We start from the raw sequence: 18657 nt of genomic DNA on the forward strand, positions 1-18657 counted from the left end.
CCCTGTGGGTTCTGTCCTTTAGCCAGTTTGCAACCCATCTTGTGACATATGGGTTTACATTTAAGCTGGTAAGTTTCTCTATAATACCCGGGGTATTGTGTCGAAAGCTTTGCAAGGTCAAGGTAGGCTGTATGGACTGCTTTCCTCATCAATGGCCTTGGTGACTGTTTTGAAGAAGTCGACCAAGTTCAAAAGGCAAGATCTGCCCTTGACAAAGCCAAACTGGGTTGGGTCCAAGGTCTGCAAGTCCCCTATGTCCTTGTTTATGAGTTCCATTATGATCCTCTCCATAGCTTTGCAGACCAGGCTTGTTAAGCTTATGGGGTGGTAATTACCAGGGTCTGTAGAGGCACCGCCTTTGTGGAGTGGGACCACAGTTGCCGTACGCCACTCCTTGGGCACATATCCTGTGGTAAGGCTAAAATTAAACAGCTGCCTTATGTGCGGGTTTAGTTCTTCATTGAGTTCATCCGGTCCCATTGATGCTGTGTTTTTAGCTTTAGAGAGAGCAGCTTTCACCTGCGCATTTGAGATGTCTGGGAGGCTACTCTCAGTTGGGATAGTTATCTCTCCTTTTGGGGGAGAGGGGGTGAAGTTTGCTGAACCTGTCTGCCAGTATGTTGGCAATGTCTGTGGGTTCAGTGATTTTTGTATCATTTTGGACTAATTCTGAGCATATCTGGGAGTTTCCACCCTGGTTTCTGACATAGCTGAAGAAGGCCTTATGATTGTCTTTTGAATCTATGGCAATTTTTCTCTCAAAGTTGGCCTTGGATGATTTTATGAGGGATCGTAGTTTCTTGCTAGTGCTGATCAAAGATGCCTTCCCTTTTTGGGATTTTGCTCTATCATGTAATAGCTTTCTCCTCTTATTGTAAAGTTTGTTTATGGCTAGGGTCCACCAGACTGGACGTTTGCCCTTGGTGGAAAGAATCTTGGTTTTATTTGGGATTGCCTGATCCATGCAATCCTGAAGGTGTTCATAGAAGGCATTTGTAAGGGCTTCTGCAGCTTGGGTAATGGTTTCCATTGGCTCGGGGGCCTTGAAGGATACCACACCTGTCTTGAGTAGTGTGAAGTTTGCTTTAGAGAAGTTCTTCACTGTGGTCTTTTTTGTTTGGGGTGGGGGCGGGATGTGGACCGCTAGTGAGATTAGTTTATGATCTGATCTCACCAATGAGGGATATACTGCCTGTGTGGAGCATTTTGTCCCCATGTTCGTGATGATGAGATCTAGTATATTTTCTCCTCTTGTGGGGACGGTGACTAGTTGTTCCATGACATTTGAATTTATGAACTCCAGGAACCTTTGGGCTAGAAAGTTTGGGCTTGAGTAATGTTCCCAGTCTATATTCGGGTGGTTGAAGTCACCCAATATGATGGTGTTTGGTGATACATTTATACCCTCCAGTGTCTTCAGGAAGGCTGTGTGGGTTTCCTGAGTTTGAGAGGGTGGCCTGTAGCATGCTACAAATTGTAGAGCAGTTTTGCCTATGGTTAATTGCACCTGGATGGTTTCCGATGCGCCACCTACCTGGAGGTGTGAGTATCCTTGATGAATATGGATACACCCCCTCCTTTTGTGGTGTGGTCTGGGTTTTGGGGCCAGAATGCATGATATGAGATGAAACCTGATAGTGCCGGGGTGCTCTCAGGAGCCTTGAACCAGGTTTCAGTCACAGCACAGACATCGATGTTCTCCATACTGAGAAGGGCCTCGTGCATTTTGAGATTTAGACTTCTGGCATTGAGCAGCATTACCCTTAGTTTCTTCACGTTTTTGTTTTCTAGGGTGGTAGGTTTAGAATTTGAGCCTTGCCTAAAAAGGCACTATGGGGTGGCAAGAGCCTTAGCCAATATCCGAATCCCAGGGATGACAGGTGCAAGCCGTCCCTTGCAAAGCAGCGTGGCTTGTCGTGCATGTCATCCCAGGCAGACAGGCACTGGATCCCCTTTGAATGACACCAGAAATTAAGCCAATTGTTAAAGCTGATCATCTTGTCACTATATTGTGGCATCATTCTTGGTGAAGGAAGGATACTGCTCAGGGTCAGGGTCATACCTGCCTGGGCTACATAATCAGAGAGCTCCTCTATGTCTCTTTTCATGTAGACCAGGGAGGTCAGGTCGTTCACACCAACATGGACAATGACTGTGACATACTTGTACTTGCCGTGGAGTGACCTGAGTGCTTGTGTTATGTGGCGGATTCTAGCATAGGCAGCTTACCGTGACCTTCTCCTTGTTCAGCCTGGTGAATGGGACGTCAGTGTGTCTGACTATGGAGTCACCTATGACAAGTATGTTTGGTGTTGTATTTGGCCTGAAGGGCAGTGACTGCCACTGATTTTGTTGTTTATGTGTTGTTTGTGTGGTGTATTGAGTTTGCAGTTGCTTGGGTGTCTGCTTTGGAGGCCTCTGCTGTTTAGGTAAATTTTTACTCAGAGCCTCCGAGTATGTCTTAGTGTGTTTATGTGTTTGATTCAGTGGTGTGGTTGAGTTATGTGAGACTGGTATTGTGGTGTGCGTAGTTGCCTTCTCCTCCTGCCTGGTCTTGCCAGTCCTGAGTTGAGAGAGCTCAGCCTCCAGTTTGGCTAAATAGCTGCATCTCTCGCAAGTGTTAGTGTTACGTGGGAGGAGGAGAGGGTTGTCCGTGTACATGAGGCAATTGTAACATTGTCTCAGAATTCCCAGATTCACCAACTGGGCAGGAGAGGATGCCAGCATCTGACCCTTCGACATGCTAGAAAGATTTATGAGTTGGTATGAGACAGAAAAGTAGTGGGCTTAGCAGGGAAGTGGGCACTCCTGGGGGGTTTTACTAGTGAGAGATTTGTGTAATATAGGAGTGCTTGACCTGCAAAGAGAATGCTTATAAGACAAGGGATATGCTTATAAGACAAGTGCTGAGCTTTTTGAGAAGAAAAAGCTATTTGGAACAAGTGCTGCACTTTTTAGTGAAGGTGTAAACTGTTTAGGTTCCTAACAGAGCAGTTCTAAGGGAAAAATTGAAGAACAGACTTTCTGGAGCCAGAAAGAGTTTAACCTTGTTTAACCGGCGCTGCCCGATGCTGCTCTAGTGGCAACTTCGAGCTAAAGCACGTTAAAGCGTGCTTGATAGCAGGGGCTGGAAAGAAGCAGGAATAGACCCAAAACGGACAATAAAACTACAGTTTCAAGTCAGTAACCACCTCTACGGGGGGCAGGGAAGCTGCTCAATGTTATTCACTGCCACTGATCAACAGAGAGACTTTCCTTTAGCCCAAGCAAAAATGGCCTCACAGAAACTTTCAAATAGTTCAGGAACAGCAAGCCAAATTGGATTGATGGGCTGCACATTTAACAACAGCAATTTCAGAAGCTAACAATAAGTCATGTAATAAATTATTGATATAAAAATGTTTTTTAATGGGTGTTCCGGAAGATGTTAAGAACCCTCGTTCTTTCCATAACATGCAAAAATCATGAACAACACCATGGGCATAACTGTAATGAGTATAAATAGTAACAGACTTGTCTTTAGCTAAGTTACATGCATGTGATAATGCCACTAATTCCGCGGCCTGCACAGAGGCACCTGTAGGTAATCGTGCTGATTGCAATACTTCAGTCAGTGTGCAGACTGACCAAGCAGCTTGGAATTGTCCGGAGTTTGTTCTTAAACAGGATCCATCAATGAAAAGAACTAAATCAGGATTTTGCAAAGGAGTATCAGATAAATTCAACCTAGGAGAAAGAACAGAATTAACTACTAACACACTATCATGTGGTTCGCCCTCATCTGAGGTTGGTATTAAAGAGGCAGGGTTTAGTGGTGGGCAGCGTTTTATTTGTAAAGCAGGATTTCCCATTAGACTTATTTCATACTTAGTAAGGCGTGCATTTGAAAGATATTGTGTTTTAGTTTTCAGAAGTAAGGCTTGAACAGCATGTGGGACTGCCAGTACAGTGTCATGTCCCAGGGTTAGTGGAGCTGCCATGTCTACCAAGGCTGCAGCAGCTGCCACAGCCCGTAAGCAAGCTGGGTAACCAGAAGGAACTGGATCCAATTGAGTGCAATAGTAAGCAATTGGTCGGTATCCTCCAGTGCATTGCTGGGTTAAGAGTCCCAGAGCAGTCTTATTTAGTTTGCAACAAAAGAAAACAAAAGGTTTAGAATAGTCCGGTAACCCTAAGGCAGGAGGATTTACCAGGGCTGTTTTGATTGCCTGAAATCATCATGCTGTGACGTCCAGGGTAGAGGGTCTGCAATGTCCTTTTTCAAGAGTTGCAATAGAGGGGCAGTAATTTCTGAAAAATTAGACACCCACTGTCTGCAGTATCCTGCTAGACCAAGGAACCCTCTAAGTTGCCTCTGGGTTACAGGATGAGGTGCAGTTTGAATAGAACTGATACGATTTGGGAGTATCCGGCGGGAACCCATTTCAATTATGTGTCCCAAATACTGTACTTTATCTTGACAATGTTGTAATTTTGATTTATTTACTTTAAATCCACATGCGGCTAGAAATTTTAACACTAAAAGAGAATCTTCCTTACAGGCGTTACTGTCTGGGGAGGCTATAAGTATATCGTCCACATATTGGACTAGAACTGAACGTGACGGTAGCTGTAAATCTTGTAATTTCCTATGCATTTCTCTTGAAAATAATGTCGGGGATTCTACATACCCCTGCGGCAATCGGGTCCAAGTATACTGTTGCCCTTTGTAGGTAAAAGCAAACAAATATTGACTATCAGAATGTACTGGGATAGAGAAAAAAACTGATGAAATATCTATTACTGTAAAACGCTTAACTGTAGGTGGGATACAGCTTAAAATAGTAGCGGGATTTGGTACAATTGGGAAGACAGGCATAACTGCTTTGTTAACTTCCAGTAAATCCTGTACAAATCAGTAAGCTTGTTTACTAGGTTTCTTTACTGGTAATATTGGAGTATTACAGAGGCTTGTGGTGGGTACTATTATCCCTTGCTGTGCTAGTGCAGAAATAACAGGGGCTATACCAGAAATAGCCTCAGCCATCAGAGAGTACTGTGGTACTCGTGGCAACTTTGCTCCAGGTTTTAGAGTTATTTTTATAGGGATAGCTGAAGTCAAAAATCCTACATCATTATCATGAGTTGTCCACAAGTAAGAGGGTAGGGAGTGCAAGTCTTCCTTTCTGTTAGAATCTGACTGAATACACATCGATTGCAATGTGATGGTATCATCCAAGGCTGCTAAAGTAGTGTCCTGTTGGTCTGAAGGTACTTGGAGATAAACTCCATCAGCTGTGCAAAAAATGGTGGCCCTCATTTTGCACAACAAGTCTCTTCCTAATAAATTTAAAGGCACTGAGGGTCCTACTAAAAAGGCATGATTATCCTGCAACGGTCCCAAAGCTATTGGGACTGGGGCAGTTTCAGAATACTCGATAGGTATACCGGAGACACCTACTCCTTTAGTTACTTTATTAGAAAGTGTAATATTCATGGCCATTCTGCTCGTTAGCATAGATTTAGTTGCTCTGGTATTAATCAAAAATGGATATGGTTTATTTTTAACCAGTAACATAACATGTGGCCCATCCTGATCCACAGGAAGGAAGGGGAACAACTGCTGTTGTTTCTGTTCAGGGAACCTTCATTGTGGTTGCTGTTGAAGGTTTGGCGTCCAGTTAGAATTCCATTGTTGTGGCACCTCAGTGTATGGTGCAGGTTGCTCAGCCAGATATGGACACTCATTTTTCCAGTGGCCTATTTGGCCACAATTGAAACATTCATTCTGATTACTTGGATTCTGGGGTTGGGTCAGTTGTGTACCTTGATATTTTTGTTTATTCTGAGTAGCTGGACTGTGACCTCTACCCCTCCCCCTTCCCCGCCCTTGTCCTCTACCTCGGTGACCAGGTTGCCCCAAAGCGTTACACATTTGAATTTGTGCTTGTACTAATTTTTCCTGTAAATCCTTTTTTTCTTTAGCCAAATGGTCAGATAGGTATTATACTTGCTGAACTAACTCATGCAGGCCCAGACTAGGCCAATTCAAACATACTTCTTTTAATTTATTTCTTACTTGAGGACATAACCCATCCACAAAAGCAGCTGACAGCCCGCTCTGTGCTGGCCCTTCAGTGGGCTCTGGGTATCCGGAATATGCCTCAAAGGCATCAGTAAGTCGTTGTAAGTATTCATCTATAGGTTTGTCTTCTCTTCTCTGTATGACTGACTTAATCTTAGACCAATTTGGGGTAGGTGGCACTATGACGATGATAGCATCAACTATTCGTTGTCTGACTGCTTCAAAACCATTTTCCCCTTGTGTGTTATGCTTTGGTATTGGGGTGGGGACATTAGCATGATCCCAAATACGTTTCATCAGATCAGCTGGAACAGCGTATTGGAGGACAGCTTTAACTTCTTCTATAGTAGGCTTTTGTAAACAAATGTGTCCTGCTAATAAGCGTTGAAACTTTGCTGGGTTATTGCGAATGGGTGGAAGTGATTTACTAATAGCTTGAAATCAACTGCCGACCACGCCCTAGGTACGACTTCAGTAGCCGGTTGTTCCGCATCTCTAGCATGTGCTGGATTTGGAACCTCCCAGAGTGGAAATACTCCTGCTTCATCTGATGAGCTTGTGCTCGAATCGGAAGTAAAGCTTTGATGAGATTTATCCGGACTAACCATCCTTGTCCTTAACCACAATTGGGCATTGCTTATAATATTTACCCCTGTGTGTATATACCGTTTTCCTGTTCTGAGGTATTTTCGGCTGACTGGACCTAGGGTCAAAAAGCATTTGCACTTTTCTTTTGTGCTGTTTCTTCATCTTAGAGCAGGTTACTCTAGGGGATGATTTGCCTGTATCTATTTGGTCAGGTTGTTCTATAGCCAGGCGGCTAGACTGGCCTCCTATCACCTGATCTCCCCGTCTGGGGTCTGGAATGATTTGCTCTTCCATCCGCCGGCCTTCACTCTGTATTGTAGAACTAACAGTTCCATCCTGTAGCTGTGAAGGTTGATATTGTGGGGGAGGAGCCGTAGAGGGTGGGGGGAACCATGGATTATCATCTTCAGACGATTCAGGTATCTGTAGTTTATTTAATTCTTGTACCAGATATACTCCCTTAAAGGGTGGTTCTTTTAAATGTTTACCATTAGCTATATCTAAATTCTTAGTAGTTTGTCGCAGTTCCTTTATCTGCTCTTTTAACTTTTGTTGACTATCCTTAAGACTACTAACGACCAAATCTTTTTCTCGTTCTTTTGCCTCACACATCCAATCATTAAAAGCTGCCCAGCACAACCCTGGTATTTTTCCTTTCTTTTTTAATTTTTTTCATAAATTAGTCAGAACATCTTTATTAAAACTACCATTTTCCGGAAAAGCAAGATCACCGTCGTCCTTAGTAAGGGCGATCCACTGATCTAAAAACATACAACTGTCCCGGGACACCCGATAAAACATATAACCAGCTGGTGTATCTTTTTCTGGCTCATTTATTTTTCCTGCACTCGCTCCCATTTTCACTCAGTACCCCACTATCACTCGATAAGCTATACCTGTTTACCACAGGTTTAGCTAAGGCATTATGAAAACGTCTTGTTACCCCACTCTCATACAAGAAGCTATACCTGTTTAACTCAGGTTTAGCTAAGGCATTATAAAAATATCTTATTACCCCGCTCTCATACAAGAAGCTATACCTGTTTAACACAGGCTTAGCTAAGGCGTTAAAAAATCCTCATACAAGAAGCTATACCTGTTTAACACAGGCTTAGCTAAGGTGTTAAAAAAACATCTTATTACCCCACTCTCATACAAGAAGCTATACCTGTTTAACACAGGCTTAGCTAAGGTGTTAAAAAAGTCTTATTACCTCACTCTCATACAAGATGCTATACCTGTTTAACACAGGCTTAGCTAAGGCATTATTAAAAATGTCTTATTCCCCACTCTCATTCCTCCTTTCATACGTATGACACCAGTTTTATTTTCTGTATTAACCCCACTCTCATACTGCGTATTCAAAGCAGAAAAGAAATGCATGTCACTTACCTTAAAATGACTGAAGGAGAGAAATCATAACTTTGCCAGATAAAAATTAAAAAAAAAATTGTTCATAAAACTTTAGAAGGCAGACAGGGACAGAAAAATGAAAGAAATACTACAGAAACAGAAAAATCTGTTGTGGGCCCTTTTAGCAGTATTTTGTTCAGTTCTCAACTGCTGCAGCTTGCTCTTAATTCAGATCCGAGTAAACGACACCAATTGTTAAGTCGTACATTACTTTAAAAATGAAGACAGATACAGTTCTTTCTCTCTTTCAGTGGCTTTTGTTAACTAACAGTACACACGTGCGGGAGCCTCATGGAAAGCACCAGGGAGACTCCCAGAACAAAGGAATAAACAAGCTTAAATACTGGTGATATTGCTGACAGTACAAAAATATAAAACTGAACCAATTATGTACCAATGTAAATAAATAAAATAAAACAATTAGATCATTACACAGGGCAATTAACCAATCAAAGGTTTACCCATAAACATAAGACAATTCACATCATCATATTTCTAGGCAGTAGAGAAAATCGGATATACTTCCATAAAAGGCACATTTCCTGCTTCCAGGCAGACTCTTGTTTGTTCAGTATTTTTCCATTATTCACAGTTCAGAGTTCACAGTACTCAGTACATCTCAGTTTATACAAACTGTCACATACTCAATTCCCTTGAAACACATGCTTTGACTGTTCATATTCTACAGCTCATACACCAATCACTCCACTGTACAGTAGTTTGTCTGCTAAGCCCAACAATCCAATATGTATCCAAAGCAGACACCCAAACAACTGCTACCTCAAGACACCCCACAAGCAACACATAAACCACAAAATCAGTGTGCAAAGCAGTCACAGCCCTTAAGGCCAAATACAACACCAAACATACTTGTCATAGGTGACTCCATAGTCAGACACACTGACGTCCCACTCACCAGGCTGAACAAGGAGAGGGTCACAGTAAGCTGCCTATAGGGTGCTAGAATCTGCCACATAACACAAGCACTCGGGTCACTCCACGGCAAGTACAAATATGACACAGTCATTGTCCATGCTGGTGTGAACGACCTGAGACGTACCTCCCTGGACTACATGAAAAGAGACATAGAGGAGCTCTCTGATTATGTAGCCCAGGCAGGTATGACCCTGACCCTGAGCAGTATCCTTCCTTCACCAAGAATGATGCCACAATATAGAGACAAGATGATCAGCTTTAACAATTGGCTTAATGTCTGGTGTCATTCAAAGGGGATCCAGTGTCTGTCTGCCTGGGATGACATGCTTGACAAGCCACGCTGCTTCAAGGGACGGCATGCACCTGTCACCCTGGGATTCCGGATATTGGCTAAGGTTCTTGCCACCCCCATAGTGCCTTTTTAGGCAAGGCTCAAATTCTAAACCTACCACCCTAGAAAACAAAAATGGGAAGAAACTGAGGGTAATGCTGCTCAATGCCAGAAGTCTAAATCTCAAAATGCACGCACTCGAGGCCCTTCTCAGTATGGAGAACATCGATGTCTGTGCTGTAACTGAAACCTGGTTCAAGGCTCCTGAGAGCACCCCGCACTATTAGGTTTTACCTCATATCATGCCCGACCCCAAAACCCGGACCACACCACAAAAGGAGGGGGTGTCTCCATATTCATAAAGGATACCCACACCTCCAGGTTGGTGGCAACGCACGAAGCTTCGGAAACTATCCAGGTGCAACTAACCATAGGCAAAACTGCTCTACAAATTGTAGCATGCTACAGGCCACCCTCTCAAACTCAGGAACCCCACACAGCCTTCCTGAAGACACTGGAGGGTATAAATGTATCTCCAAACACCATCATATTGGGTGACTTCAACTACCCAAATATAGACTGGGAACATTACTCAAGCCCTAACTTTCTAGCCCAACGGTTCCTGGAGTTCATAAATTCAAATGCCATGGAACAGCTAGTCACTGTTCCCACGAGAGGAGAAAATATACTAGATCTCATTATCACAAACATGGGGACAAAATGCTCCACACTGGAAGTATATCCCTCATTGGTGAGATCTGATCATAAACTAATCTCACTGGAAATCCACATCCCGCCCCCACCCCAAATAAAAAAGACCACAGTGAAGAACTTCTCTAAAGCAAACTTCACACTACTCAAGACTGGTGTGGTATCCTTCAAGGCCCCTGAGCCAGTGGAACCCATAACCCAAGCTGTGGAAGCCCTTACAAATGCCTTCTATGAACACCTCCAGGACTGCATGGATCAGGCAATCCCAAATAAAACCAAGACTCTTTCCACAAAGGGAAAACGTCCAGTCTGGTGGACCCCAGCCATTAACAAACTTTACAATAAGAGGAGAAAGCTATTACATGATAGAACAAAATCCATAAAAGGGAAGTCACCCCTGATCATTATTAGTAAAAAATACGAGCACTCATAAAATCAACTAAGGCCAATTTTGAGAGAAAAATTGCCATGGATTCAAAGGACAATCATAAGGCCTTTTTCAGCTATGTTAGGAACCTGGGTGGAAACTCCCAGATATGCTCAGAATTAGTCCAAAATGATACAAAAATCACTGAACCCACAGACATTGCCAACATACTGGCAGACAGGTTCAGTGCAAACTTCACCCCTCTCCCCTAAAGGAGAGATAACTATCCCAGTGGAGTGTAGCCTCCCAGACATCTCAAATGCGCAGGTGAAAGCTGCTCTCTCTAAAGCTAAAAACACAGCATCAATGGGACCGGATGGTGTCCCCGGCTGTGTGCTACACGAGCTAAATGAGGAATTAAACCCGCACATAAGGCAGCTGTTTAATCTCAGCCTTACCACAGGATATGTGCCCAAGGAGTGGCGTACGGCAACTGTGGTCCCACTCCACAAAGGCAGTGCCTCTACGGACCCTGGTAATTACCGCCACATAAGCTTAACAAGTCTAGTCTGCAAAGCTATGGAGAGAATCATAATGGAGCTCATAAACAAAGACATAGGGGGCTTGCAGACATTGGACCCGACCCAGTTTGGCTTCGTCAAGGGCAGATCATGCCTTTTGAACTTGGTCAACTTCTTCGAAACAGTCACCAAGGCCATTGATGAGGGAAAGGCAGTCCATACAGCCTACCTTGACCTTGCAAAGGCTTTTGACACAATACCCCACTCGGGTATTGTAGAAAAACTTACCAGCTTAAATGTAAACCCATATGTCACAAGATGGGTTGCAAACTGGCTTAAGGACAGAACCCACAGGGTTAGAGTTGCTGGCGCTATGTCAGACTCCAAGCCGGTCACAAGTGGTGTCCCACAGGGCTCGGTCCTTGGCCCCCTATTGCTCGGCATCTACTTCTCAGAAGTACAGGACAACATGGGAGGACTTTGGCTGACAAAGTTTGCAGACGACTGCAAACTGGGCGCCATAGTGGAAAGTGCATCGGACATGGATATCCTTCAGAAGGGACTCACGGAAACAGATAGCTGGTGCCAAAGCCATGGCCTGAAGTTAAATGCCAAAAAATGTATAGTCATACCCTTTGGGAAAAACAAGGTAACCCCAAGCTACCATATAGGTGGCAATCCACTAAGCACAGAAGAGGTTATCAGGGACCTGGGGACCCAGGTTGACAGTGGCCTTTCTTTTGACACTCACATTGCTAAAGTGGTTAGAAAGACCTTCTACATTGCCCACCTGATCATGAAGGGATTCACATCCAGATCTAGTGAGGTCATTGTTCCCCTGTACTCTTCACTTATCAGACCAATGATCGAGTACAATGCCCCATTTGGGATGTATCTCACCCGACATCTGCAGCAATTGGAGAGACCCCAAAAGTTCCTCACCAAAAGGATAAAGGGACTCCAAAATCTGTCATATGCTGCCAGATTGAAGAAACTCCAGCTCTATTCAGTCGCATACCGTCTGCTCAGAGGTGACATGTGCCTGACATACAAGGCCATGTTCAACCCGGAATTAATGGACATGCTCCACCTCAAAAAATCCAAATCCACCAAAACCACTAGAGCAAGTGACTTAAACCTTAGCACGGATATAAATAGGACATGCTGGAGGGATAGATTTATCACTCAGAGACTCCCTATGCTGTGGAATAAAATCCCGGTCCATGTGAGGCAGAGCACCTCGCTGGCTCTGTTCAAGAGAAATCTTGACCTGTGGATGGGAGATCGTAGGTTTACCCTGGGAATCATCTCTGTGTCACTACTGGACAGAGGCACAACAAACTAATGGGCACAGTATTTTTTCATATAAGGGGTGGCATAAGCCACAAAACTTTGGGCTAGGCTTATAAATGCCTTAGGGCAGATAGCCTAGTATAAACCTATGAACCTATGAACCTATGTCATAAGACCAGTGCTAGACAAATAGTGTGCTATTACAGCCACTATAAAGGAACATTCCAACAACAGTAGTGTGCCACAAGGACAAATGACAATGCAACCTTGGAAGGTTGTACATCCCCTGTAGGTGTAACACAGCAGGATATCAATGACATGTCATTACCACAGGTGTAATACAGGATTACTGTTGTAATCCCTATTCCCCATACCTGTATACTCCTATCTGCATCCTGTTTTTCACAAAAAACAGTTACATACCTTGTGGAGTGCAGTACTCCTGTGTTGAAATGTGCTGCTAGTAAGGTTTCACAAAGGCATGCTCTGTGTGAGAAAGGTCTTATACAGAATGGTTCCCCATAGCAAGCTCCCTGCCTTTTAAATATGCTCCCCATCAGCAGGTTATTACCTTTAAACCAATCTGTTGTTCTGAAGTGCTAATTGCAGCCAAAACAGCTGAATTGCACTATCTTTAGCCAATGACATGCAACCACTGCACAATATATAAGGCCTTCATGTAGAACTGGGCCCCTTTTTTAGCTGTTGAGATGGACAGTACTGGAGTGAGGAGACTACATCATTGCAGAGGGTAGGTCTGTAGCAGAAACCTTTACATAGAGCTGTGTGTACCACAGTCTGCAGCTGCTACTGCAGGTAGTAGACATAGAGCGTGTGAACACTTTGGAGGGCAACAAGATGTAGGTGTAGCTGTGTCAGCTTTGTTGTAGAGGCAGTGCCAGGGTGAAGGTGTCCTTTACACTCCAATTAAGGCATGTGTTTAAGGTATGTATGTTAGGCAACTGTGTCAATAACAGAGTACTAGGTGACATATAGTACTGCTATATGGATATGTGAAGTGTGTCCCTACCTGTGGGCCTGTGGCTTCATGCACCAAAAAGCAGTTATTTAATTTGCAATGCTTTGTGTGGATAAAGAGTGCATTAGTGATCCATTAATTGCTGTCTTCACAATAATGTAATTGAAATGCAGCACAACACTAGATTTGAACCCAGGACTATATGTGGCAGAATGTTCTGTATACAAGTTATTTAACAGACTTAGCTACTGAGTCACTGCTATAGGAGGTGTATTTGCAAGATATATGTGCATACATACAGGCTCTGACAAACATTTTCTACATCCATCAGTATGTGCGTGGCTTTATTTGGATGTTGTTCTGCACCAGAGTTCCAGTTGAGCATGTATTTTGCCATTAATGCCTTAGCAGGTGACTTTCTACATGTTGCTGATAAAAGGGCACATTTACCTGCTATCACAGGCCTCAGTTACAGCCATTATCATGTCTTTGGCTGTCTAGTGGTGTACTATTGCACGAGAGTCCAAGGTACACCCCCATTTTTTCCATTACTTTTTATTCCAGTTTGCACGGTACGGTGCGGCACACAGCTCTGCTGAAACATACCTAATGACTAGCAATTATTATGTTTTGTTTAAACCACCTGTTTTAAGTAAGAGTTGGGTGGTGTGGTGGCTTAATGCAGTATGTTTCAGGTGTGATGGGCTTGGGTTTGAAACATGGCACAGATGTTTATTTTATACATGTGACTTGCAATGTTCGAAACACATATACTCATTATGGCTGTATTAAGCTGAGCTTAGTGAAGCTGCGATATGGCACATAGTGGCATGTTGCCCTAAATAAATATAATGAAAAGAAAAAAAGGGGAGATAGGAAAGTGGTGAAAAGGGGGAAAGCAGGTGGAAAAATGTAGTGAAAGGCATGGAGGGATGTGCAGGAAGGGTGAAGGAAAGATCTATAGCTGTCCATTTCTTGTACAACACCAACTGTGCACTTTGACAGAATTTGTAGATGAATTTGGACTCTCAAACCTCATGGAGAGGACAACATAATTGCATTGTTGACCCAAATGGACAAAATTACATGTGTCCAGTGGACACATACAAAATGCAGAGCTATGTATGGGACAATTATTTTAGGGGGACAGGTGCCCATTTTTTTAAGGTGAGAGTGGAATGTTGAGGAAGGGACATAGGAACATGTAGGGGAGGTAAGTTGGGTAGGTGATGATGCATTTGCAAACAGACAAGACAGATAAGACAGCAGACAGGGGCAGTGTGTGCCACATGAGGGGGTGAACACCTTGGATAGGAAGGGTGTTGTGGAATCTGAGTCCCATGTACATCCAGACAGCAGCAATGTGACACACGTTCTCACCCCTGGGACTGTTGGCACTGCTCCTTCACTGCCCCGAGGTTGGCTGGGCTGGAGGCTGGGCATCAGGGTGAGGCTGTCCCACCAGGTTGGCCAGCATGCCCTCAATCAGGTGCAGGTGATGATCATAGTTACAGTGAACTAGCCTGCATACAAGGACTGGTAGCTCATCCTGGGTGACTACTGTTCCTCTGCCACCACTCCCAGAAAGGAACTGGGTCCCATTCCCTCAGGTGGTATTACCCAACACAGCAGGTAGTGTAGGGGTAGAAGAGGGAGCACCACCAGTCTGGTTCCCAGACATGCTGGGACCCAGTGGCATGGCTGGTTAAGGCAAGGTAGGGGGATCAGATGGAAGTGGCCTACCTTGACGTGCTGTGATAAATGAGGTAAAGCAATACGTTACTGTTAGTAACAACCAAACCATTGTTAGTATTAACAGAATGGAACATCATATTTATTAATCCAAATATATATTAATGGTATATTATGTGCAACACAACATTATGTAACATAACAATCAGTATGGTAACAGCATGCCAGTGTGAAGTAAACCATAAGGCCAACAAAACAGTTAGTTTAACAAAATATGTTAATATTGAATCATAATAAAACAATAATCAACCACATTTTCCAAAATATAGTTAGTTTAACAAATTATGGTAATATTAAATCATGATAATACATTACAATAATGAATACATTAAGATAAGAGGTGGGGAGAGAGAGAAAGAAAAACATTCCATCAGTGACAATGCAGGTGATATCCCTGACAAGACTGGTGATGCATAATTCTACAGGTGTGTACTGACAGTTATGATGACAGTGACTACAATTTTCCTATAGCTGTTGTAGCATTTACATACCTCCCAAGCTGATAGCATGGGACAATAAGGGCCAAGCACTAACAAATGCAGGCACAGAACTACTCAGAACAGTTTCACACAATGTAGTCTTATATAACTACCAGGGTGTTCTGTAAATGAATTTGGTAATTTGTTGCATTCCAGGTAATAATTTATCTGACAAACATGTGACAGATGGATTAGTCAGTTTTAATTACATTACGAGAAATGATGACACTTGAGAGGCATGTTTGTGTACATTATTTAAACTATTCAGCTGTTATGACTTAGTTGGCAGACATGGAAGTAGAACCCACTAGCTGTGACTGCAGGGGACATCTGCAAATAATTTAATAATTGACTGCAGCAGCATAGTATAGACATGCAAAAGATACAGCCATACTGGGATTAGACCGTTTTATTTCTGAATCAACAATGCTGATGAATGCATTCTACTATTGAGTGTAACATTCTGTGAGATCTAAACACAATATCTGCACATAATATGGGCTAACTGACCCATAACATTTTTGTATTCTTGGGGAGAGAGAAATTGTGAGCATTACATGACTGATACTGAAAATGTCGTACTACATAGCACTGGATTCAAACCCAGGACTGTGCAAGGTACTGAGTACAAGGACTTTAACAGACTAAACTACTGAGTCACTGCTGAGTACAGGGTGACTGATACTTACCTGGAAATCACCTGAAAACATACTATGAATTGTGCAGTACAAGTTACAGGACTTTCCTCTGACATTCTAGTACTGTTACAGTTTTATATTAGACTGAAGTGACCATAGAACACACATGCATTGTATACAACCATACTGCATATATTACTACAGCTTCATTTCACTTTCAACAATACTGGTGAACAAATATTATTGTTATTGGTTTGAAATATCAGTGAAGTCCACACACAATATCTGGCCGTGGAGTGGGCTACCTCACCCATATACCTTTATTACCCAAAGTCTGTGGAAGACAGAGCATTATGTGACTGATGTTGGCCTAGAGATAGCCTTGAACAGAACTATGTGTTAAGCAATACAGTTTACAGCCATTAGATTTGGATTCTACAGCTATTACAGTGTTATTATTTGTCTGCAGCAACCTTACCTCACAGACTCAATGCATACAGCTCTACTGCAGTGATTATGACAAGACAATTCTGATGTACACAATTTTCCTTGCTGTTATTGGTATTGTTTCTTGTTTTTATTGAACTACAGTTATTACTCATTTATTGCACTACAGCCCTAATTCCACATTTATTGTATTACAGACTTTATTGTATATACTTTACTGTAGTTAATGTTTTACTCTTTCTTGTTTATTGTGTTACAGTTGGCATAATACATCCATACCCACCATGCTCAAGGCACAACCTGACAAGGCTCCCTTCATGGGACTTAACATTGCGAGCCCTCTCAGCTGCATCTGTTAGAAGAGAAGCACGCCATTATGCATACCAGTTTTGCATACATTCAGCTGGCATTTTTTAAGACAGCAGAAAACATACTCACATACTTGTGGGGCATTCCCTGCCCTCGTTTCTTGGACCCACATGTCCAGGATTCCCCTCTTTCACCTTTTCAGGTCATCATGGTGGTGACAACACTGCTCAGCTGTGTGTGAGATACTAATAACACTGGTGAGTTCTCTGCCCAACTGCTCCTAATCCTCTGCCTTACACTCTGAGCCCTAGAAACTATCCTGCAGCAACCTATCATCATGTTTTTTTCAAGGAGCCCAACCATGACCCTGGACTCCTGAATGTCCCACCACTGCACACCTTCCACACCACCAGCCATACCAGCAGTTAGCTGAACTCCAATGGATTCTGTAGAATTCCTGCCTATTGTGCTTAATATAGGCTGCTTTCCCACCCTTACACATCACTGAGCAACAGTCAATAAAGCACTGCATCACTTAGCAGTTCACAAACCAGTTAAACAGGGCTAAGCAGCATGAGAACTTGCACAACTGTAGTTTAAGTAAAGAGTAGTACCGCATAAACATTAGCTATTAACACGTTTATGTAGTGCTTAGCATGACTGAGCAGAGCTCAGCAGAGTGCAGCAGAGTGGAGAACATATTTTACAATGTTATTATTAAATTCTAGAAAAATAGTTCAACACGTTATAGACATGTACTTCCTGCTATGGATTTGACCCCAGGACCTACTACACATATAGCTGTAACTTTGCCCATTTAGTTACTTGGATATTATGAAAACTGGTATACCTTCACATATACTACTGAGCTACATGTAAGCTATTCTGGGCACCATGCTGTACCATGCAAATATGCTTAAACAAGGGTAAACAAAACTTTCCATAAATAATCAATTACATCTGGTTTCTATGTTTAGATGTCTGGCATGTGTTGCCTTCATATGTATGAGCTCCACTCAACTTTTCTGTGCTCCAAGCAAATGGCAATTAAAAAAAAATTTGTAGAATGCAAATAGAACTAACTCCTTTCCTCAATGCTTCCTAGAATTCGTAAACTCCAATGCCCTGGAACAACTTGTCCACACACCTACCAGGGGCAAAAATAGCCTAGACCTAGTACTTACCAACATGAGTGACAGGTGCTGCACACCTGAAGTCAACTCTTCGTTGATCAGATCCGACCATAAACTAATCACCCTAGATATCCACATCCAGCTCCCAACCCACCCTCCACTAAGGCAACCACTGTAAAAAAACTTCTCCAAAGCTAACTTCGTGCTACTTAAGGCAGAAGTGGCCAATTTCACAACACCCATGCAGATGGACAATACAGTTACCACTGCCAAACCTTATACAAACGCACTCTATGAGCACCTACATGGGTGCATGGATCATGTCATCCCTAATAGAACCAAGACACAGTCTTCTAAAATAAGGAAACCAATCTGGTGGTCCTCTGCTATTAACAAACTCTACAACAGAAGGAAGAAACTGTTGCAAAAGAGAAAAAAATCCCATGAGTGGAGGAGCTCCCTGGTCAGCCTCAGCAAGAAACTGAGATCTCTCATAAAATCCTCCAAAGCGAACTATGAAAATAAGATTGCCACTGACTCTAAGGGCGATCACAAAGCATTTTACAGCTATGTCAAGAATCTCAATAGCAACACCCAGATCTGCTCTGAGCTACAGCACAATGGCACAAAATTCACGGAACCAACTGATATAGCCAACATCCTGGCTGATAGGTTCAGTGCCAACTTTACCCCCTC

The sequence above is a fragment of the Protopterus annectens genome, chromosome 4.part0 (assembly GCF_019279795.1).
Source record: "Protopterus annectens isolate FY-2018-M chromosome 4.part0, PAN1.0, whole genome shotgun sequence".
Lineage (NCBI taxonomy): Eukaryota > Metazoa > Chordata > Ceratodontiformes > Protopteridae > Protopterus > Protopterus annectens.